The 23,100-nt window shown below is 48.2% G+C and overlaps 1 protein-coding gene and 2 long non-coding RNA genes across 4 annotated transcripts in view; 1 reads left to right on the forward strand and 2 right to left on the reverse strand.

The window, feature by feature from the left end:
* Positions 1-20,509, reverse strand: part of BRINP2 (BMP/retinoic acid inducible neural specific 2) — an 86,270-nt gene extending 65,761 nt beyond the window's left edge. The window contains exon 1 of one of the 2 annotated variants that reach the window (XM_083743835.1): positions 20,386-20,509. The gene's annotated coding sequence lies outside the window, so the exon portion shown is untranslated. Of the gene's footprint in view, positions 1-17,878; positions 17,901-20,385 lie in introns of those variants that run through there. The other variant, XM_083743836.1, reaches the window with a different exon arrangement.
* The window catches only part of LOC310846888, a 533,700-nt gene that overhangs the window by 447,556 nt on the left and 63,044 nt on the right, over positions 1-23,100 (reverse strand). The window lies entirely within an intron of this gene.
* Positions 1-23,100, forward strand: part of LOC310846893 — a 417,489-nt gene that overhangs the window by 147,599 nt on the left and 246,790 nt on the right. The window lies entirely within an intron of this gene.

Below are 23,100 nucleotides of genomic sequence, written 5' to 3' on the forward strand. Positions count from 1 at the left end.
GCTCTTATGTGCAGTTCTAGCTTAAAGGAGGAAGGCTGGTGCTATAAAGTCCTTTGATGACCTTCTTTTGTCCTACTGATGTGGCAAATGGCTGGACTACTCATAATTTGCCTGGATAAGGTGTCAACTATACCCATGACAAAGGGACGCGGGTGGCGCTGTGAGTAAAACCTCAGTGCCTAGGACTTGCCGATCGTATGGTCGGCGATTCGAATCCCCACGGCACGGTGAGCTCCCGTCTTTCGGTCCCAGCTCCTGCCCACCTAGCAGTTCAAAAGCACCCCTAAGTGCAAGTAGATAAATAGGTACCACTTTATAGCGGGAAGGTAAACGGCATTTCTGTGTGCTGCGCTGGTGCTGGCTCGCCAGATGCAGCTTTGTCACGCTAGCCACGTGACCCGGAAGTGTCTGCGGACAGCGCTGGCTCCCGGCCTCTTAAGTGAGATGAGCGCACAACCCTAGAGTCGGACACGACTGGCCCGTACGGGCAGGGGTACCTTTACCTTTACCTTTATACCCATGACAAGGAGAGATGAGTTGCAGCTAGGATTTGGGCTTTTACAATTGTTGCTTGGAGGCATTTATCTGCAGCTACTGGGTTTTAGCATAATGGAAATCCTGTGCTCGTTTCATATGACAATACAAACGTATTTTGTATTTCATATCCAGTACATCTGATGGCATTTGGAGAAAGAAGCAGCAAATAGATTAGACTGCTAGAAATGAAATCACCCATCAGTTGCGTGGCCAACACATAATGCCCACTGATACATGTTTTTTAGTACTGTGGAGACCTAAGAGTAGGTTCAGTGGGCTGTGTTGCAAGGCAGGTTTCTATAAGAATCCTGGCATGTGCGGACAGCAGTCTGTTCCCATCACCACTCTAGTAGCTTAGCATTCTGCACTAGCTGAAGCTTCCAGACCAGGCCAAAGGGCAGCTCCACATTTAAATATTGCCATTTAAATACTGAATATATCTACAAGTGGATCTTTGCACTTTGCTCCACTCTTTTTTTAAAAAAATAAAAATTGGGCCCTTTGCCTCCTAAAACCAGGCTTGTTTTCTCCAGTACACTTGTAGACCACCAGCACCATCCGGTTAAGAAAACAAAGCCAAGAATGTGTCCTTCTGCATGGGTTTGGCAATGACAGGTTGTGATACTTGCAAGGTTCTCATGGCAGCCACAAAGTCCTGACTCACCCCTGTCAAAGCAATCATGGCATTAATATTGAGGTCCCGCCATTCCTCTAGGGGTGGTACATCAACAGAATCCCCTATCTGACTGCGCAACAAAAGATATAAACCTTCAAAAAAATGGAAACCAACCAGATAGATGAAATGCCAGCACCACCTTCTCCAGGGACTGGAACAATGATGGTACCAGAAGCTGGCTTACTCCATGTGATTCAGGATTCCAGCATTTTCAAACACTGTGGGAAAGAGGGCCTCCAATTCCACACATGGCCCAATTTGAGTTCAGAAAAGAGACAAGGTTGAAGAACGCAGCAGCGGGGGAACAATAAAAGAACCTCATTGCTGGCTTGGTTGGGCTTTAAGGTGAAAAATAGCCGGATTAGAATGTCAAATTGCTGAATCCTGCAGACCTGAATCATCAAGTCCTTTCAAGCTGTGTGCTTTCTTCCTACCCGGCAGCTGCTAATTAACTCCCAGCTTCAGGAAATATATCCTGAAGCTGCTATATATATATATATATATATGCAGGTTTTGGTGTCCTCGGGTGTCTTCCCGTGTAAAAGTTGGGGTGTCTAGGCGACGTTTCGACGAGGTCTCACTCGTCATCTTCAGGCTGGTGCTTTCGGCTTCTTGTTACTGGAACAGAGCGGGATCTCAATGTTTGAGTTCCTATAAATACTGTAGAGGGGGTGTGGTGTCTAGCCTCCAATGTTCTGGGCAGAGAGGAAGTTCCCAGGCTAGTGTGCCTTTTCTTCTTTTGTTCCTTAATTACTTGAGAGATACCTTGAGTGATTTCTTGAGTGATATCCTGAGTACCACTTAGGTGGGTCATTAGGTGTGGATTAGTTGCTAAAGTCTTTGTGTCTTGACCTCTTGAACTTTGTGAAGAGTTTTCCTGAGAAGATGGCTGTATTGCACTTAGTTGTGCTTTGGAAAATCTACGAAAGCATATATATATATATATATATATATATATATATATATATATATTACACACACACATCGGGTTGTGTGTTGTCAGCCAAATAATCAAAACGAAATCACTCTGCCTCCGGAGGCAATGGGAGAGAAAACACCAATATTAGAGACTGGTTGTGGTAGGCAAATAGACTCAAAAGGGGCTCACACATCACATCCACACCTACCCCCCTCTGGAGCTTCCAGCTGAGCATCCCAGCAGGGGCCGGAGAACACTTTCAACACAGGCTGTATTACCCAAGTACAAAGCCCTGAATCAACCCTGAAGAATGCACTTCCGCATTCTCTTTGAATGAGGTTTCATTTGAATATGCAGCAACCCTCTGACAAAGGGTTTGCCTCAGCAACTTTTGGATTCATTTAAAGCTGCCTTAGCAACTGTAACTCGGGCCAAAAATCAAAGCAGGCTGTTTGTTTCCACGTTCTTTTGTTTTGCAAGCAAAAGTGGGATACACCGACTCTCAGGACCCACAATGACAGATCCTTCGGGATTTGTAGGAAGTGGGGTGTTTTCAACCTCACAGGTAGGATGGCCAGATGTGAAGACATGATTGTTGTTGGACTCGACCCCCCAATAGCCGGCTGTCAGGGATGATGGAAGTTTTAATCCAACAATGTCTAGTGGAGCCACAGGTTCCCCATGCCTCCTGCAGACAAAGGAAAACTTGCGGGCTTCCCCCAGACATCTGACTGTCTATATAGTGAGAACAGGGTTTTGGACCAGACAGGCCTTTGGCCAGATCCAACGGGGCTCTTTATATGTTCTTTCTCATGAGTGCAGTGGCTGCCATTTCCCCACCTCACAGATACGTTTAATTGATATTTTAATTGGTGCTGAAACACTTTCCTTTCAGACTTTAAAAAAAAAACAAAAACTGAAATACCACTTAAATGAAGGTGTTATATCACTGTGATGCATGTTATTTTAATGCATTGCACTGCTACAGCACTATAACACTCTTAAATGACAGCCAAAAAAGCCATTCCTAGTCACTGCAATTTCAGCAGTGTAGTTAATATTGGCGAGTAGAAAGATCAAGTCCCTAGCTCAGGGAAGCCATGCAAATATATTGCGTTTATTTTTTCGAACCAGATGTTATAGTTCCACAGGTGTGGACCATTATCCTGAACCTTCCTCATATCTAGTTTATTTCCTGGGGGTGGGGGTAGGAATATGTCGGCCGACAGCTCCACACACAAATTCTTGTGCAAGCTTGCCAGAAAGGGGTGGGTGTGCCTGTGGAAACTATTGTGCAAGGTAATGCTGGTGAGAACAATGAAAGAAGCAGGTGGCATCTTGTAATCCTAAAAGCAAAGTCACCTGAGATTCTTGGGTGTTCAGGACCATGAGGTGGAAAGCACAAACGTGCAAGGACAAAACAAGGATCTAGAAGAAAATGTGGAATGCTGCTGCTATCCAATGGAGGGGAGTGCCAGTCTTCTTGCCCCTGCCCAGACCAAACAAGCAGGTCAGCTGCCCCTCCGCCCATGATTACCTGTCTGCAGCTCTAGCTGAAGCCAGATGGCACTGACCACGCTATCTGAACCTGGCTGTTCCTCCATCACTGGGTCCACCCACCAATGTTGCGAAAATACTAAAATGGCGCTAATGTGCGTAAGTAATGCAAGAGAACAATCCAGAAATCTCAACTGTCTTTTTAACAGCTCTGTGGCAATGAAAAGTGGTACAGCAACGGCTTCTCCCATTCTGCATTTCATTCCACCTGCTGGAAAAGGTAAAAAGGTAAAGGACCCCGGACAGTTAAGTCCAGTCGTAAACAACTCTGGGGTTGCGGTGCTCATCTCTCTCTACTGGCCGAGGGAGCCGACGTTTGTCCGCAGACAGTTTTTCCAGGTCATGTGGCAAAACCAGAGCAGCACACGGAAATGCCATTTACCTTCCCGCCAGAGTGGTACCTATTTATCTACTTGCACTTTGACATGCTTTCAAACTGCTAGGTTGGCAGGAGCTGGGACCGAGCAACGGGAGCTCACCCTGTCGTGGGGATTCAAACCACCAACCTTCCGATCAGCAAGCCCAAGAGGCTCACAGTGGTTTAGACCACAACACCACCCAGTCTGGAACAGGTAGGACTCTTCTTTTGGCAGCATAGCAGGCATAAGAAGAAGGATCAGAAGGTCCAACTGCCACTTACCTTAACTAGTTCCAGTGCAATGGAAGAGTTTGCCATTGCTGCCAGTCACATTAGGGCAGCCATGACATTGTGCCCTACTCAACAGAGGACAGTCTTTCATTTGAAAGGCTGTCAGGCCCAAGTCCAATTTAAAGGACCATCAGGAGGCAGAACCAGCAAGGGGGGAATGCCCTTGAAGTTGTCCATTGGTACTTAGCACTTGAACAACAGACTGAGCAGGCACTCAGGTCAACTGGACCCAGCCTCTCCCACTAGAGGTGAGATGTATTCTATTTCTATTCAATTTATGGTGGTTGTTTCTAAATTTGCATATGTGCTTGTGAATTGGCATATACAAACCTCAGGCAAATCTGTGCCTTCTTTTTTGCGATGTGTAAGGGACAACCCTCTAGTCCCCTTTCTGCCCCAGGAACTGTGCCTCACCCTCAGTAAAACCCTCCCATCCCACTTTGCTTCTGCAGATAGGACAGTGACCACAGGGTGGGAGAGGTATAGCACCTCAAAAGAAACACAGTAGAAGTGAATGGGGCTTCACTCACCAGCTGTACAGTGATGGTTTGTCTGGGATGGAGGGACTAAGCCAGGAGAGAATAGCAAAACTACCGTATTTTCTCTTGCAGTAGTGTTGCAACTTGGCAATTCTAGAGATAGGCTGGAAAATGAGACTCCAGAAGCCGGACCTTTCTTGCCTCAAGGGGCACAAGAGCAGTTGTTCCACAGTGCCTGTGGCGGTATAAATTCACCTTGCTGCAATAAAGTTAATGGCACGCACCACGCTTCCCTTCTTTTTGCAAGCTGGGTTTCCAGTCCATTGCATGTCCAACAAGGTGTCTGGCCCCTGGTTAAAGTATTCTTAATTGACTGCAGAAGCTGATTCAGGAAATGGATGTAGCATGACAAAAATCAATGCTAATCGCCCTGACAATTAGCTAATGCCTTAATAATTGGAAATCCAGGCAGTGTCGTGGTATACTGTACATCTCCAGGGATATCAGTACTATCACCTTCAGAAAGGAAGCAGGATCATACCTAGCCTTTGGAAAATTAGAGCTTAGAACTGCCTGCTAATTTTAAAGGGGGGGGAGTCGCACACAGGATAATAATTGGAAGGAATTTTAAGGGAAGCAAAAAGAGTTCTGACTTGTCCACTTAAATTTATGAAGGGGGAGCAGCAGTCTTCCCCTGTGCTGAAATGGCCTCCAAAGCTAGCCTTAAGATAAATAAAAAAAGTTGAGGAGAACTTTAAGATTCCTTACCCAAAACATTTTGGTGACTCGTGGAGAAACCGAAATTGCACACAGACCCTACACACCTTAACTTGAGAGGTACAGCCCACAAGAATGCTGTACAAGGATAAGATGGACTGCACCCTATTCAGAGTTGTCTCCCACTTGACCACCTTTAATGGTCTCCCTGTCTTGCCTCATGAAAAAGACTTGTGTAGGAGAACTCCCCCAGAGGCCATTCAGCGACTTTTGCACAAAGCAATCCCATGCGGCAGAGGTCCGCAGGCAACAAGGCAACTGCAAGGACAGGGCCAAACAGCCTGTCTGGGAATGATGTGAGAAAGAAGAACCCACCTGATTGGCCCCCCACGTTTGCCATGTAAGGTAAATACAGCATCATGAAAAAGTCGCCATGGCTACAACCACCTGACAGAAGTTCATTTTATACTACTACAGTCATACCTCTACAATGTATCCCTCTGGATACGGAATCTTTGGGTTACGACCACAGCAAACCCGGAAGTGTATACTTCCGGGTTTCACCGCGCATGCATGCACAGAAGCGCTTAATCGTGCCTCACGCATGTGCAGAAATGCTCAGTCGTGCTGCACGCACGCGCAGAAGCACGCCTCTATTTACGTTACTTTTGGGGTGTTTACAGACCCCCGGAAAAAATGAAGTTCGTATTCAGAGGGTCCGCTATATTAGGTTCTGCTGTTTAAAATTGACTGCAGTTATGAAGGGGGTTGATGGACAGAAAGAAATTGTTGACAGGATGCATGAACTGTGGATTAACCAGCCTCATATACATAGCTGTCAAGTGTCCCTTATTTGAAGGGACAGTCCCTTATTCCAGCGCCATGTCCCACTGCTGTCCCTTATTGATGGATGTCCCTTAAATGTCTCTTAAATTTCAAAGGAAGCAGCTCCTCTCCCTCCCTCCCTGCCGGCCAGGGAGGAGGGAGGCTCCAACTGTGTTGCTTGGCTGTGTGGCTCACCCAATAAGAAGTCTAAGAACAACTGGGGGGCAGAGCTTGAATGCCTTGTATGTGGCTAGTTAATGCAAGCTGAGGGGTTTTTTGAATGCTGGACGCCATTTTGTTGCACATGCTGCTGCAAACTTTGCAGTGCAAAGCCAGGCCGGGGAGCCATCTTAAGTTGAGGCTGCATAGGCCTTGTGGTGCATGTGATTCAGATTCTATTCAGTTGAACCTCTGGTTACAAAGTTGGTTAGACAGTGTTCTCGAAGCTACCCAGCATGAGTTTGACCAGACTGCGGGAGGACGAAGACTGGAGTGCCTGGAACAGATGAGGCTGCAGGTCCCTTATTTTGGCTGCTGGTCCCTTATTTTCAAGGCTGCTGGTCCCTTATTTTCAAATCTGTAGGTTGACAGCTATGCTCATATAACCAACATGCTTAGGTCTAATTAATGCATGAAGGGGTTAAAACCATAGAGCAAACTGTCCTGCCAAGCTTAGCTCACCTTGGAGGGATTAGATAATCAAACCTCTGTTCCCTTCAGCTATCAGAGAAGCTCAATGTGTGTGGAGTCCTGAGCAGGTTGCTCCAAGCTCAGACCTCATGGCTCTTTCAAATTACTCTTGACTTCCTATACCAATAATTTAGGAACTTTCACAACTGTAACTATGCCAAGTTTTACCGCCTGCACAACTTTTTTTGAGTGCTGTATGGAAAAGCACATGAATCTAACCTTCAAAGAGTTTGTAAGTCAACCACTCTTAACTTACTAAACAAATGGTCTTTTTCTATGCTAAGGGAAGAAGGAAGATTTGGAAGTCACAACAGCATATTTTCAAGGTTTAACAATCCCACGTTTCCATGCTTTACTTTGCTGCATGTTTTGTGATTTTAAATCTCTCCTGGGGTTCTCTCATCTAACAGTACTTGCCCCAAACTTGGATCTTGGCATCCACAACTGCTCCTTTTATACCTATTTCTTCATTGCCACCAACACGAACAGGGCAAATTACATCCAGAGGCCATTTATCCTCCTCATTTCACTTGCTAGAAGAGCCTCCCTCCATCAGCATTCAAGCTGGTCTGGTGTGTCTTATAGAGCGGAAAATACAGTACTTTTAGGTACCGGCAGTATGTTAGGTTGAAAGAAGAAAGTCAATGGAAGTCCAATTGAGTAGCTCTCCTTATAGGCCTCCGTGCTCCTTCTGAGAATCAAGTCCCATCTTCTGGAAATACAACATCCACTTCCTCCAATTTAGGATCCTGCCACACTTATTGAATATATGTAATTGGTTATTTGAAAAATCCTGCCAGCTGCTGCTATCAAATATGATGCAGCTCTGGTTTTCTCTTCCTCCAGTGGTTGAATGTACTTAACTGTGCAGGTCAGTGAGAAGGCCACAACAAGGCTGGGTCTTCCTGGCTTGCTGCTGTCCTTGAGTGTCTGAGCAAAAACACGCTACATGAGCTCGCATTATTTAAATAGAACTCTTGACCCATGACACTGTCTGTGGCGCCCAGTTTGTACTCATATCCAGGTTGCAGCCAAGCACACCTGAGCCATGTGACCCCACCATGGTTGCACTACCAAGCCAGTTGGTTCTTCATGGGTTAATTCAGGAGGTAGAAGTAGGGTTGTCACTAAAACAGTGCGGACACTCTTTCCACCAAAGCACTTATCAGACACAGCACAAGCTATGCAAAGGCTGATAGTAAAACATTGTGGATGCACAATGGAAGAAGATGAGGCCATCTCCTTAGGCTTTTTCAGTTGCAAGGAGAGCTTGTTTCATAAATGGTTAGTGGGTGCTTCAGTGTTTGCAGGACACACCCTACCTGTGCCTTTGCGAGATTGGGGGGATACGGGTGTTGGGTAGACAAGAAAAAGCTAAACAATATGAATTCAGCCAGCCAAGCTCTAGATCTGCATTTCTGCAGTCGAGTAAGTTAACCTTCAAATTATTTTATTTTGCAGTCAGCTAGCAAAGAGTCATGGAGGGACTCCATGCAACTGAGTGGTGTAAAATGGGGTCTACTTGGAGGGGAGTCTCAGCACTAGAAACAGGACCCAACAGCAAGTCCAGAAAATGAAACCTGGTACAATATAGCAGCTAAGAAACTGGGCCATGAATTAAGGCACCCTCGGTTTGAAATGGATTTCTGCAATGAACTTATTCAACGGCCTTAAGCAAGCCACTCAGCTTGCCCCAAAGCCATTAGGGACTGAGAAAACCCACCTCCATTGCAAGTAGGTTATGTAAGTTGTGCAAGGTATATGAAGCACTTTGTATATTGTAAAGAGCTACACAAACGCTATGAATGGTTATGATGATGATATCACTGTCTCGAGTTCTTGTGTCCTAGGACTCATGTAAAATTGCCATGTCTAATTTTAAGAAGCCTCGTTTTAAGAAAGGATGCATAGAATGGGAGAAGGTAAAGGACTGGAAGAAGTCTGCTGTTTGCCTAAGGCTAAAGACTGGCTTCAGCAACCTACCCACCCAATTCAGGTTTCTGCTTCTTCCAGAAGAAACCATTTCTCAGCAAACTCCTAACAGAAAAACATGCTTAGACGCAGGAAGAGCGCACAGACTGAGAGGAAAGGCTGGCCCCTGCTGGTTGACAAAAGGCATGGCATCATGCGCCTTGCTCCAGCTTTCCGAAGGATTGTTCCTGAGACCCAACTAAGCTCGCAAGACCTGTTGGGATTACAGTGCCCAGCTCACGGCTTTGAGCAATGCAGTTCACCCTGTAATGTGGATAGGGAGCCGGAACAGGAAGGGCCTGAGTTCGAATCCTGATGCTGCCACAAAGCTCACTGCATGGAATTGGGCAAGCCCCTTTCTCTCAGCCTAACCTGCCTCACAGGGCTGCTGCAATGGTCAAATGGTTTCAGCTCGTCCATGTCACCCTGGCTACCTTGGCAGAATAGGAGCCAAGTCCATGACACCAAGGTCCCTTCAGTCCCCCCAATAAAATATTTGTGGGGTGCCCCCCCCCAAAGTTGATGGGCATTGCCATTCAAATGGTGTGCATGTGCCACGTCTTGTGATCAATTATTTGAGGTGGGGTTTACCTGCCGCCCATATTTTGCTTGGAGGAAGGAACAGGAGACCAAGTTCCACCCTGTCTTAGTCCTTGCCTCCCTTTGTAATTCTGCGCATCTCTACTCTGATATCCTTGGCTAACCAACTGTTGTCCCTTTGTAGCAGAACGCTGCCTGTTCCCCACAGTTGCCTCCTCTGCAAAGAACTCATTCTCTGGGCATGATGAGGTGCCCCTCCCCCCTCCAAACCCCATCTTTATCACTAGGCCTTTGGTTTAATTCCTTAATCTTCCTCTCCAACTGTAATTAAGCTTAAATCCCTGTAACTGCATTTGCTCACATTTATCCTTTCATCTTCTTGCCTCTCCTACCCCCTCCCTCCCTCCCTCAGCGTCCATTTTAGATTGCAGGTTCTGCGGAGGCAGGGACCGGTCCATTTCTTTATTGCTTACGAAGCTCTGTAATGTGTCATGCAGATTGATGGGCACTATATAAATATAACCACCAAGATGATGCAAATCTACGCTCTTCGTTCCGTTGTTGAATTTTATTGCAAGGTGTTCAATCCCAGGCATCTCCAGGTAGCTCTGGAAAAGACTTCTGCCTCAAGCCCTGGAGGACCCCTGAAAGTCACCCAAAGAGCTTTCCCAGCAAGCTCCCCCAAAGACTTAAGGAGCAAAATAGGGTTGCAAGGTCCAAAAGAGGACAGGCTGTTGCTGCACCCTAATACTTGTGTAAAAGGGGATTCCAGAAAGTGCATTTTGCCGTGTAAGCTATACCTGCTGAAATTATGTCTTCTATGCAACTATCAAGACAGAGCCTGTCCTTTTTCACACCTGGCCACCTTTTCTCATGCCTCGGTTCCTCTTTGTAGAACAGGAACAGCACTGCAGTAATTGACACTGCAGGATTGATGGGAGGCTATGAACACTTTTGTGAGGATAAGTTCCACAGAGCTCAGTGGCTGCATTCACCAAGTCAAACTGTGGTTTAGTGTGAATGTGTATATTCGTCAGGGAGAAGACTGAAGATTCTTCTAGCTAAGCCAAGGTTTGGCTTTGTGTGTTGTCTGAACCCCAAGATTGCGGTTAAACTCTGTCCTGCTTGAACACAATCTGTAGCTTCTAGCTTTGGATGACAGACACTGCTGAGCTAAACTGGGAAGCAGCAAAGCAGCTCCAGTCTTCTTTCTGGAAGTCAGCCCCAGTGAGGCTGACCATAAGCGCTGGATCTAGGGTGGTGGTGCATGAGGTCCCCCCCCCCCACAGGACGCTAAGCTAAGGGGGTGAAAAATTGAAATATGCATTTGGGGGTGCCAATTTTTGGCCTCACACATATTAAGAGAGATTGCCAAAGCCCCCCCCCCCCCGCTGACCTTAATGGGCAAACCAAACCAGTGGAACTTACTTTGGAGGAAGCATGCAAAACACTGGGCTGCACATGACAGAGAAGTTCTGCCCCCTGCTCTTGAGACTTAAGATGTGGTACACATGTGTAGCTTGAAAAGCTGGGAAGGTTGTTCCCTACACCACTGCAATCTTATGCTGCTCAACAGGCAAGAAGGAGGGGGCAGAGATGTCTTTCCCTGATGCCCATTACCTCTCGTTTCCCTGAATCAAAATTCAGTTCACTGAAGCTGCCCTCTGCCAATGCACAACGGCTGCCTAAAATGTACACCACTCATCTAATAGCTTTACATGCTTCATCTTCTCCCGCTGCTTCCCCCCATGGAAAACCGCTCCTTAGCACTCAATCAGAGCAAATGGCCATCCAAGTTTTCCTCGGATTGAAGTGTGTTCCAATCTAGAAGCGAGTGGGAATGCCTTGAAGAATGTTTAAAGGAAGATGGCATGAAGGTGAACTGGCAAGTAGAATGAGCCTATGACCAGCAGTAGACAAGACGAGGTAAGTGATGGGAAGGGATGAAGAAGGATGGTAAAGGAAAAGAGATGTAGCAAAAATATAATCCAAAAAAAGGTGTAAATTAAAAAAAGAAAATAAGTTTATTCCAATCTATCGCGAAGGAGTGGGTCAAGTGGAAAACTTGCTCAGACTGTACTTTCTAAGCATGAGACAAGCAGAAGTGTGGACCAGCCCTTAGTTGTGGCTTCCATTTTCTAACTGATGGAAGGTGGCTGAGCACATCAAACAGGAGTATTTCTCAAGAAGCTACAGGATGCTGATGGATCATGTCTGGTATCACGCGGCTTCACACGCCAACGATGGGAGGATGCTGCAGCCTAAGTAAGCAGTAATGTAAACACAGCTTTAGGGATGCAGTGGGCCACAGAGATGTAAGTGCTGTCTTTCCGGAAGAGAGGGAAAGTGGCGGGGTGGAGAGAGAGAGAGAGAGAGAGAGAGAGAGAGAGGTTATACGCATGCAGTCATCATGCCAAGGATGAACTGAGCAGCAGCATCTCATCCTAGAAAGCCCAGGGAACCCTGAACTCCCCAGGCCTTGCCGTGGCTCTTGTTTGCGTTCCTGGGAGCAGCGGGCCTCCTGACACCTCCCCCAAGGGGATGGAAAGCTCCACAGCGAATTACTGGTCCCTCCTGAGAGAGGATAGGAAGGAGTTGGATGACGCAGGAAACTCATTTATTTTGCCCTCTGGCAATGCTCCGTAAACATCTTGTTTTGAAGGTGACGGAGCCTTTCCGAGCTGCCTCTTCCAAAAGAAAAATGCCAGTTCATTTAAATACCAGCAGCCTGAGCGCAAGGGAATAATGTTAAGGCTGCTGGGCCTTGCCTCTTCCCTGCCAACAGAGTAGCATGCACTTCTAATGCCAACGCATTAAATCCAGCACCTGAGCACATGCAGTTACATCAACACCCTAAGCATTCACGGTAAGTATTCCTAAGTTCCCTTCTTCTAAGGACTTCAGGTGGGAGAGTCAAGTGTGGCTGACCCAGATTCAAATCCCCACCTAGCCATGAAGCTCACTGGATGATCTTGGACTGGTCATGGTCCCTCCAGCTACCCAACCTCACAGGGTTGTTGTGAGCAAAAAGTGGCGCAGGGAGAACCATGTCCACTGCCTTGAGCTCATCGGAGAAAAGGGAGGGTATAAATGGAATGAATAAATAAACGAGTGGTTTCCCTGCCTGCTATTTTATCTACGCAACAACCCTTCAAGGAGGGTTGGGAAGAGAGATTGTGCAAGTATACATTTGAACCAGAGCTTCCCGCCACATCCTTCTCGCTCCCTCTCATCTGGGAAGGGGTTCCTTTTACAGAAAGCAAAGGAGATCACTTTTGTTCCCCTTTCTCTCTTGAGACCCCATGTGATTCCTGAAGAGCACCACTATTTCTAGTCAACTCAGTGACCCCCAGCCCACTTGCAGATATAGAGACCCCACAGCAGAACCCTGAAGAACAACACAATGCTAGCAACTTACCCTCACAAAATGTCAAGAAGGCATTCCCTAAAAGGGAGAAAATTGGGGCAAAGAGTGGTTTTCCAAAGATGAGCACCAGAGACTAGGGGCAGTTTAAAAGCATGGCCATGGTGCACATAGGATGAGAAAAAACAGGCAGTGCAAATAGGTGGAGAAAAGGGGGGATTTACTCCAGAGGGGGAGGCAGGGAGCACATGTTCCCATTGTTGGCATCCTATATTACAGAACAACTATAGTTTGTAGGGAGTCTCTGTTTTGTCTGCCTCAAAGCTAAACTTTTGTATGATTTCTCCTGTCCCAGCTGAATAAACTAATGCAATAAACAGAATTGTTTGCCACCTGCATTATCTCACAAGCTTTGTTCACTATCTAGTGAATGACCCAGAATATGGATTCTCCAAAGATTGAATGTTGATTAGCAGAAATCCAGTTCCTTGACCTCACACTTGCACTGATTTTTATTTTTTTTAAAGTTTACAACAAGGCCAGAAAACCTTTTTTTAGCCTGAGAATGACATTCCGTCATGGATAACGTCCTGGAGGGGCATAGACCAGTGTTGGGCCAAGCCAAACTGTGGACACAGCAAGAAATATAACTCTTATCTTTGTAGAGCAGGTTGCATTCCAGCTGTATGAAAACCAGGTGTTTCTGCAGAGGTCCTTTTGAGGAAGGGTCTTAGCTCAGTGGCGGAGCATCTGCCTAGAGAGACTCCTGCCTGAACCCCCAGCCACTCTGGGCAGCTTCCAGCAGAATATTAAAATACAATGATTCATCCAGTATTAAAAGCTTCCCTAAACAAGTCTGCCTTCAGATGTCTTCTAAAAGTCTGACAGTTGTTTATTTCTTTGACATCTGATGGGAGGGCGTTCCACAGGGCGGGCGCCACTACCAAGAAGGCCCTCTGCCTGGTTCCCTGTAACTTCACTTCTTGCAGTGAGGGAACCGCCAGAAGGCCCTCAGCACTGGACCTCAGTGTCCGGGCAGAATGATGGGGGTGGAGACGCTCCTTCAGATATACTGGGCCAGACACAATAGACAATACTGAGCTAAAAGGACTGATTGTGCAAGGCAGTTTCCTATGTTGCCACAGGCCCCTATGAACAGGTAACTGCATCCTGGCAAATGAGGCATGTTGTCATCACAGTTCAAAGACCCCAGTTTAGCCAAGCAAAAGCACTTGGGGAGGGTGGCAGAACCAAATCAGTGAGGATCATGGCTGGGTGGGGTGGGGGTGGGCATGGCCTGGAGGGACTCCCAAGAGTTGGCCTGGAGGGTCACCCGTGGCCCACAGGCCCAAGGTCTGCACCCACAGGAGAGCCTTAAAAAGCTCCAGGGTTCAAGGTCAAGGGGCCACTTAAGTTCATAATTGCATTCCAACTGTACAACACTTGACTATCCAGATTCTACATAGATTTCTACCCCTTTGTGCTCTTTGCTGTCAAATATATGGGATTCAAAACAAAGCATAAATAAAACGACCCCATGTAAAATTGGCAGTTGCACTTACTGTACATCTGACTGATTAATATCATTTCTATTAATTGCAGAACCCGAGTTCTCTCGATGCATAATTTGACTGGGAGGTGGAAAGGAGTGCAATACGAACAGCCAGGTCTGTAGGCCAGTATTTTAATGATCTGCACATTTAAGCTCCTCTTTAACACTGTCCATTTTCCCGGTGTTCATGCGATGGAAGCACAATCCACGAGGGAGTTCTCCTGCACAAGCTCCATTGTCCTGAGTGAGAATTACCTTGCATTGCTCCCATTCTGTTGGAGGAGAACTGTGCAGTAGAATTTCCATGTGGCTTGAGCTCCAAATCTGTAATACAATGTGTGTGTGTGTGTGTGTGTGTGTAACAATCTAGCAGCAGCATATTATTATTATTGACATTTTGGGCTGTCATTGTCAACCTGATTATGACTTTTAGACACCCTTGTACTATTATTATCCAGATTGCACCTTTCACAGCTGAGAAGCCCAGACTATTTAAGACTGACAAGAGACTGATGCTTACAAAAAGAGACATGTGCGCCCACTACATTTTGCCAGAGGTACTACTGAAGGTGTGGGCAGACCCCACCCTGATGCTTCAGACCACAATCACCTATATCTCTTATCTACCCGTTAAGTCACAAGTGCTATAATGAATTAAATGGTCCTATATACTGACTGCTTATTCATCTTTGACTGTATCCAAAACAAAGCCTTTGGATCTTGCTGAATGTGGCTCCTCACCTCTTGAAATCCAAAACTGGCATCCATCTGGTCCCTGTACCTAGAGAAGAGTAAGCACACTTTGGTGTAGTAATTCAGTAGACCTAAGCCAGGGGACAATTGGTGCACTTTTTCATAGATTGCAGATAGCTGAAGACTATTTATTTCTCAATTCAAACTGTATACATGCTATACGCTTATATCCTGGGGAAAATATTTTTGGAGTGTGTAAGAAGGTCCATCCTTCAGTGCACCACTGTTTTTGCAAGAGCCCCCATTAAATATATGCGTCTCTCCTTATTGGAAATACAGCAAGCAGCCTTTCTTTGTAGGCAACTGTTGCATTTCCACATCTGGAGTGCCTGAATCGTCCAATCAGGCCCAATGCAAGACTGTGTCAGAATAGCCAACGGCCCAACAGAGGCTGCCATTGTAAAGGAACAGTGAACCAATCAGAGATGCAGCAGGCGGCTTAACGTGAGAACGAGAATTTGTATGGGAATGAATAACTATGGGGAAATAGGAATTTTGGCAGGTGCTGTATGTCATGCAAGGATGAGAGGAGTCTTTCCACCCAGGGCCCTCCATTCTACAAGGTTATCAAGGTGTGGTGGTCCTTTCCTCTTGCTTCCAGTGCTGTGATGATGCAGAGGTCTGAATGCTCTTGCAACAGTCCTGAGAATCCTGGCTTAATTTTATAAAAATGAAAATAGAAAATTAGCTTTCCTTGTTGCACCAAGGTCAAATGTGGCCCTTGGAACCAAACAAGTCCAACGGATGGTAACACCAGGCCCCCGTCCATCTATCTGGCAGATGAGACATTTGTCCCAGGTGCAGGATCAGCCAGCAGTTTTCAAGCCAGCATGTGAGGAACAGCAGCCAGAAACTGTGCAAGAGAAAGAGCCAGAGGGGGAATATCTGTGTTTGAGAAAGGGTGATTGAAAAAGAAGGGGTGCATCACATAACAATACAAAGACCACAGGCCTGTGTAGTTTGGGGAAAGAGGGCACCTACCCTCAGATAAATCAATGCTTTGGGGGCACAAGACCAGAGTCAACAATGTATAAGGAATTCTCTGTCAAACTGGCAGGCTTTATTACTGTCTGTAAATGTTACATCGTCTCCAAAGCCATCATGGAAGCAGAGAGAACCACAAGAGACTGGTCAGCTTTACTCTACCACACACACAAGGTGTGTGTGATGAATAATCACATATGCTGCACTGTTTCAAGCTGTAGGTCCATCCATCCTCAACTGCAAAGTGGCTAGTTATTTTTTATTTTATTTTATTTATTAAATGTGTGTACTGTCCTTCATCCGTAGATCTCAGGGAGGTTTACAGCATAAAAATACAAGATAAATACACAAAATGCATAATATAAACTAGAATAAAAAGAAAAAAAACACAAACCAACATCCCCTACTTTCCCCCGGCCCCTGCTGTTAAGGAACAGGGAAGAATTAAACAACTGATTTGGTCTTGGCAGAATTGGATGTGTACCCATTTCTCTCATGCCCTGACTAGTAATTTTTTTTGTAAGTAAGTAATTTTATTTACGGCCATAGGCCCATACAGGTAAAAACGACACATAAATAACAACTTGTGCACGTGGGGAAAACAGCCGCTAAAACACCACTATAACAATAAAATACTATAAGATAGAATGGCATACTACGCCTTAGTTAGCTTGTAGTGCTCCTTGGCGTCTCTTTTGGGTAAGGACAGCGACCAGGAAACTTGCCACTTTCAGGGTCGTATGAGTATCCTTATCCTGCAAGATTTGGGCAAGGTGGAATTTTGGTGGGGTACCCTCTAGTTTCTGTATGATTGATCCCAACAAATTTGCCCGTGGCACATTGAACAGGGGGCAAGTGAACATAATGTGCTGGAGCGACTCCGGTGTCTCCTTATCACATTCGCACATGGCGGGGGCTTGGCCCTTTGAGAATCTATGTCTCAGGATGTTGGAGGGAAAAACGTTGAACCTCGCTTTGGTGAAGGCCAGTCTATGGGCAACAGTCGAAAGGGAGGAGAGGTATGATGGAACGCAGTAGGTTAAAGTGATACCAATGTTCTGAGGCGAACAAACACCTCCCCCCAGCATATAATTTCGCTGTAGATCGATGTCATCCAGTCTTTGGCGGATCAGTCTTTGAGCAGTAATTTGGTCTAGTTTTAGGGAATCTGAAGGAGAGATTCCATAACTCAGGAGTTTGGCATGAATTCTACTAGTCCAAAGGCTAGAGAATTCATCTCGCCATAAGCATTGGACAAGGTAGTGGTTTGGTAATCATGCCCTGACTATTTTTTGCAGTATGAATACTTCAGTTATTTAGAGGGATTTGCCAACACCTGCAATACTTATATACAAGGGATACCATTTATTTCACCAAAAAGATAAACTGAAATCCTTGTGAAAGTTTGTGCCTATATGAACCCTGGCATTAAACACCCCATACCTGATAACAGGCAGAACTGGTTTAATATCTGGTTTCCATCGCATATTGTTTTCCCCACCCCACTCTTTGCCTTTAATTCTAGATACACAATAGACCGAAGCTCAACACCTCCACCTGCATCTCCATGCTGAAAAACATCACCTGTTGAATATCTGCCTTATAGCTCATGCATGTTCAAAAGCTCGGGGGGGGGGGCAGGGACAAAACAGGAACAAGACTTACTGCACTGTCTGCCACTCTCATATACTTTCGGCTAGGGAAAGAAGCAGGCAGCAGCCAAAATTTCTCCCTGACATCATCTGCCATCTTCTCTCCTCCCACTTCTCAGCTACAGGGCGTCAGAGCCCTTGCTTTGGGAGATCCTGGCTACCAGGGTATTTGAACTCTTTGCCCTCCCTCCACCTACAACAGCACAGGAGAGCTTTACAGCCACCCACCTCTCCTCCTTCCATTAAGCTCATACTTAACAGAATGCCTGGTCTGAAGGGAGGCAAAACAACCACTCCACCCCACTGCAAGCACTTATGCTTAACAATAGCCTAATGAATTAATTGAAAATGCCCACTGGAGCTGACTAAACCCATGTCATCATGTGTACTTTACTCTCATTTTACATTTATCCCCTCCAAAAGTAGAAGGATGCAAGCCACGTCCCTATTAAGCGAACACCAGGGCTCTGGGTTTAACAAAATGTGACCACTTCACACATTTTTAGATATACACCTTAGTGTGCTGTCAAGTATTTATATCGTCCAGGTGTACTCATCAGGGAAGGGTTATTAGCCTCGTCTTCTTATTAAGTGTACACTTGGTGGCAAGCCCAGGTATGCATAGTCTACATAATGTGTGAAATGATCCTTACATTACATGAAATAAGAGCTGCTGATCTGGTACTGAGCAAACCAATTAAGAAAGGAACTTACATGGAGTCCAGCGGCAAGCCCTGCCAAACACCATATGAATATCCACTTTAAAACGGGTATTTCCCTGTAACCCACAAAGCTTGCATTCACATTGCCATGCCAACAACTTGAGCTTCTTTTTAAACAGACACAAAACAACTGATTTAAAACAAGAAAAAAAAAACCTTCCATGTTCAGAATTTTAACATCAAGACTATATTGCTCTCTTATTCTCTGCCGACAACCAGAGAAGGCTAATAATGTGCAATGTTGGGTGTAAATTTAGTATGGGCAATAAAATATATACATTTCATCCAACTTGCTTATCAACTATGCTCAGTGCTAGCCTGCAGAATGAATTGTTATTGATGGTCTCCACAACTGTGTCTTTTGGGAGGTGGCTGTTCTCAGGACAGAGGCGTATGTACTGAGATTAGACCCAGGATTTCCTCAGAACAGGGCGTCTGATCTTTTGGCATGGTGGAGGAGGGATACAAAAGATGGCTAAATCTGTAGAATCCAAGTGGTTTTACTTCCTTAGCAGAAAAGAAGGGGAGATTTCTTATTCTAACTGAAAGCAGATATTTCGGTGGATCCTATTTTGTCAGCAAAGGACACTGCAGGGTGGGTGAGCAGATGGGGAAGGAAGATTCTATCTTCTGAACTGAATTGGGAAGGGCTGATTTACACGGTATCTTAATACTGGGGAAGGAGATGGAATTAGAAGCCCTGAAACTTAGAATGTAGAACTCATGAATTGTATGTTGCCACATGTTCAAGGGCTAACAACCAACCTTTCTGCCACTGCCCCTTCTGGGAGGGGGGAAAAAGTTAATTTCATTTGGCCAAACTTCCATTACAATTTGTTTGGGAGCTATAAAAATGGCCAAAACCCTCACCACAACCGAAGATGCTAGGGCTGAAGATTCACCTGGAAGCATGTCCCACCCTCAGGTCCTGACAGATCCTAACCCATCATGGGGGGGGGGGGAGATGGAGGCTGCAGCTACCTGGCCTGGTAATGGACATTAACTTTGCTCATGCTCACAAGCGCTCATGATTACAGGTGCCACGACTGAGCCTTCACATCTGGCTCTGAGCTCCCAGCGAAACTAAGTGCTTGCACCCTCCTTTCTTCCCTATGGCAAACAGGAATCAATCTTAGAATGGGGCTGGGGTGGATACCCCCCCAACACACAGATTCCCTGCCTGCTTCCACCCCCACCTCCAGTGGCGTAATGTGGGTTGTCAGCACCCGGGGCAAGGCAAGTAATTTGCACCCCCTAACCCGTGGATTTGCGCCCCCTAACCCGTGGATTTGCGCCCCCTAACCCGTGGATTTGCGCCCCCTAACCCTAACCCCCAGATGTTGCGCCCGGTGCGGCCGGCCCCCCTGCACCCCCCACGCTACACCACTGCCCACCTCCAATGGAAAACATGCCCTGCAGACACAGACCTGGCTGGGGATGGGTGCCAGCTAACCGGGGGCGGCAATTAACCGTGGACTCGATCCGCCCGCATGTCCCCCATCCTCCGCAGCCAACTGCGGCCCGATCCCTACCACGGCCGGATCCCCAGCCTCTCCGGGAGCACTCGGACCACGCAGGTGCTGCTGCGCAAGAGCCCTGCCAGCTGCCCCCCCCCCTTGCTGGGTGCACCATCCCTGGGACTCCAAGACAGACCGGTGCGCCATCCCTAGGCACCCCACGCTGCCCGCCCCGACGGTGCCCAGGTCGCTTCCTCTGCCCCGTGCCCTCTTTGCCCCCCGCCGGACCCAGCCCGCGCAGCCCCGGCGAAGGAGAGTTCGCAGGAACTTTGGAGACTTACCCCGCAGCGCTGGAGGGCCGGCGCGGAAGGCGGCGGAGAGGCGCAACTCCACGTCGCAATCCAGAGAGGCCGCCGACCGCGGGATCCCGGCGCCGCCGCCTGGCTCGCCTCCTCACGGCCTTCCGGGAGAAGTTGGGCGCGACGGGCGGAGGCATCGACGGCGGCCCTGGGCAGCTGCCCCGCGAGGTCCTGGCCGGCGCAGGCTCCGCCGGGCCGCCGCGCGGGCGCTGCCCGTCCGCATCCCGGGCGGCGCGGCTCCCGCGGAGCGTCGGGGTTGCCTCCGGCGGAGAGGCGGGCGGGCGGGCGGGCGGGGACGGCGGAGCTGGGGCGGAGTGGCGGGGCAGCCGGCGCCTGCCTGCCTGCCTGCCTGCCTTCCTTCGCTCCCTACCTGCTGCTTCCCTTCGGGCTCCGCGGGGGAGGAAGAAGGGACCCCCGGCTCGGGGAGAAGAAGGCGCCCGGCAAGCGGCAAGCCCCGCGGCGCGCCGCCGCCCCCTCGCCCATGCTGGGGCTCTTAGTGCGGCCGCGGCTCTTCCTGGAAGCTGCCGGCACCTCGGAGCGCCTCACCTGCCGGCTCCCTCGCGGAAAGTGGCTCCCGGAGCACAAGGCGGCCGGCCTCCCTCCGCCGCCGCCCGCCTCGCTTGGAGGGATGCGGCTCTCGCAGCCAATGGGGTCCTCGCTCGGGCTCCCTGCGCGGCCCTGATTGGCCCGGGAGCCTCGCACCGGGCGGGGGGGGGGGGTTGGCCGTGGGTCTCTCTCTCGAGCTGCGGCTCGGCTGCTGCTTCTTGCCTGGCGCGGGGGAGAAGAACTTCTCGCTGCTGCTGCCGCCGCCGCCGCCGCCGCCTTGTTTTGGAGCGAAGAGCTGCTCCGGCTGGGATAGGGCCGGCGACGGAAGGGTTAAGTCTCGCCTGGCTGGACCGCAGAGGGATCAGAGAGCGGGGGGGGGTGCGGGGGTCCCCCTGCTCTGTCGGCTCCTCCTGCTGCTGCTGCTCCTGAAATATCGGAACAGATTTGGCTTGGGAAAGGAGCCCGCCGTCGAGAGCAGAGCAGAGAGCAAACGCGAAGCATCAGCCAGACGGATCTTTGCAGGCAGGAGGAAAGCGAGGGCCAGGCGGCGAGAAACTGCTAAAAACCTCGAGCTCTCCAGGGAGAAAGAAGGGCATCGTTCGCTGGTCGGGGCTGTATTTTTTTAAATTTATTTTTAGGAGGGTGTTCCAGATGCAGCCTTGCTCTTGTTTGCAAGGGGCAGCCTACAATCAGGGAATGCAAGAGAGAGCAGCGAAATGTAGCCCAAAGTACTGTGGACTCCCATTGGGAAAAGTTTGAGCACGTGCCTAACTCTCCCATAGACATTAACGGGGCTTAAAATGGGTTCAAGTCGTCTGGACATGCCCAGGGCACCTAACACAAATCCATGCTTCTCATCCTTCAATGCACACATTCAGATGCTACCCTTTCCAATACCTTTGTACATATACTTTCTGGTCGCACATGTTCTAAAATCACAGGTCCACAAAAGCACTACATTAAATATGCCTCACCACCACTTGTTGTGTGTAATCAGGGGCGCCGACTTATAAAAAATATTGGGGGGGCCCATACTGGGGTCCTGCCCCGGGAAGTTTTATAAGATCCGCTCCCGGCCCGTTGCTGCTGCTGCCGCCCGCCTCGTGGCCCCCTCGCCAGCTGAGGGAGAGAGACCGAGAAGGAGAGAGATGCGTGGTGGGCAAGGCAAGTGCCCGCCGCGCCTCGCCTCCCACCGCCCCTCGTGCCGGCCGCCCCCTCCCCTCCCTTCCCCGCGCGCGCGCGCTCGCTCGCCCTCCTCACCCCAGCTCTTGGCCGTTCGCCCCAGGAACTCGCCGCTGTTGGGGTTGTAGATGAACCTCCGCCACTCGGCCATAGACTGGCTGAAGGGCTTCTCCTCCTCCTTGGCCATAGCGCGCGCGCGAGAGAGAGAGAGAGAGAGAGAGAGAGAGGCTGGAAAGAGAGAGGGAGCTCGGCGGTTCGCGGGCGGCGGTTTTTCCCCTGCCGAAACAACAGCGGCTCCTCAGAACCGCTAAGTAACTCTCCCTCAGGCGCCCGGCGGGAGAGCAGAAGAGAGGAAAAGGAAAGAGGGGCTGGGCCAGTCGCACGCACCGAGCAAAACTACTCGCGCCGCCTCTTTTACTACCGTAATAATTATTTGTTTTAACTCATTACTGAATGTATTTTAAAAGGTAACTATCATCAAACAAGGAAAATAAAAAATACCAACATAATTTTGTGATTTTACAAAGCATAATATAACTACCGTATTTTTCGCTCTATAACACGCACCTGACCATAACACGCACATCGTTTTTAGAGGAGGAAAACAAGGGGAAAAAACATTCTGAATGAAACAGTGGATGTATCATTTTTGTGCTTCATGCTGTGGCCACAGACATGTGATCTGATGGTGAATTTGGGATGACCCAATGCAAAAATCCTGAGGATCCATGTGGATCCATGTTTTGTAACCACGTTTTTGCACCACTGCAGCCCCAGGCAACAGTGGGTGCGTGATTTTGGGGGGGCAGGCTGTAGCCATGGACATGCTATGTGCTCTGATGGTGAATTTGGGCTGACCCAATGCAAAGATCCTGAGGATCCATGTGGATCCATTTTTTGTAACCAGGTTTTTGCACCATTGCAGCCCCAGGCAACAGTGGGTGCGTGATTTTTGGGGGGCAGGCTGTA

The sequence above is a fragment of the Podarcis gaigeae genome, assembly GCF_964106915.1.
Source record: "Podarcis gaigeae genome assembly, chromosome: 6".
NCBI classification, from domain to species: Eukaryota; Metazoa; Chordata; class Lepidosauria; order Squamata; family Lacertidae; genus Podarcis; species Podarcis gaigeae.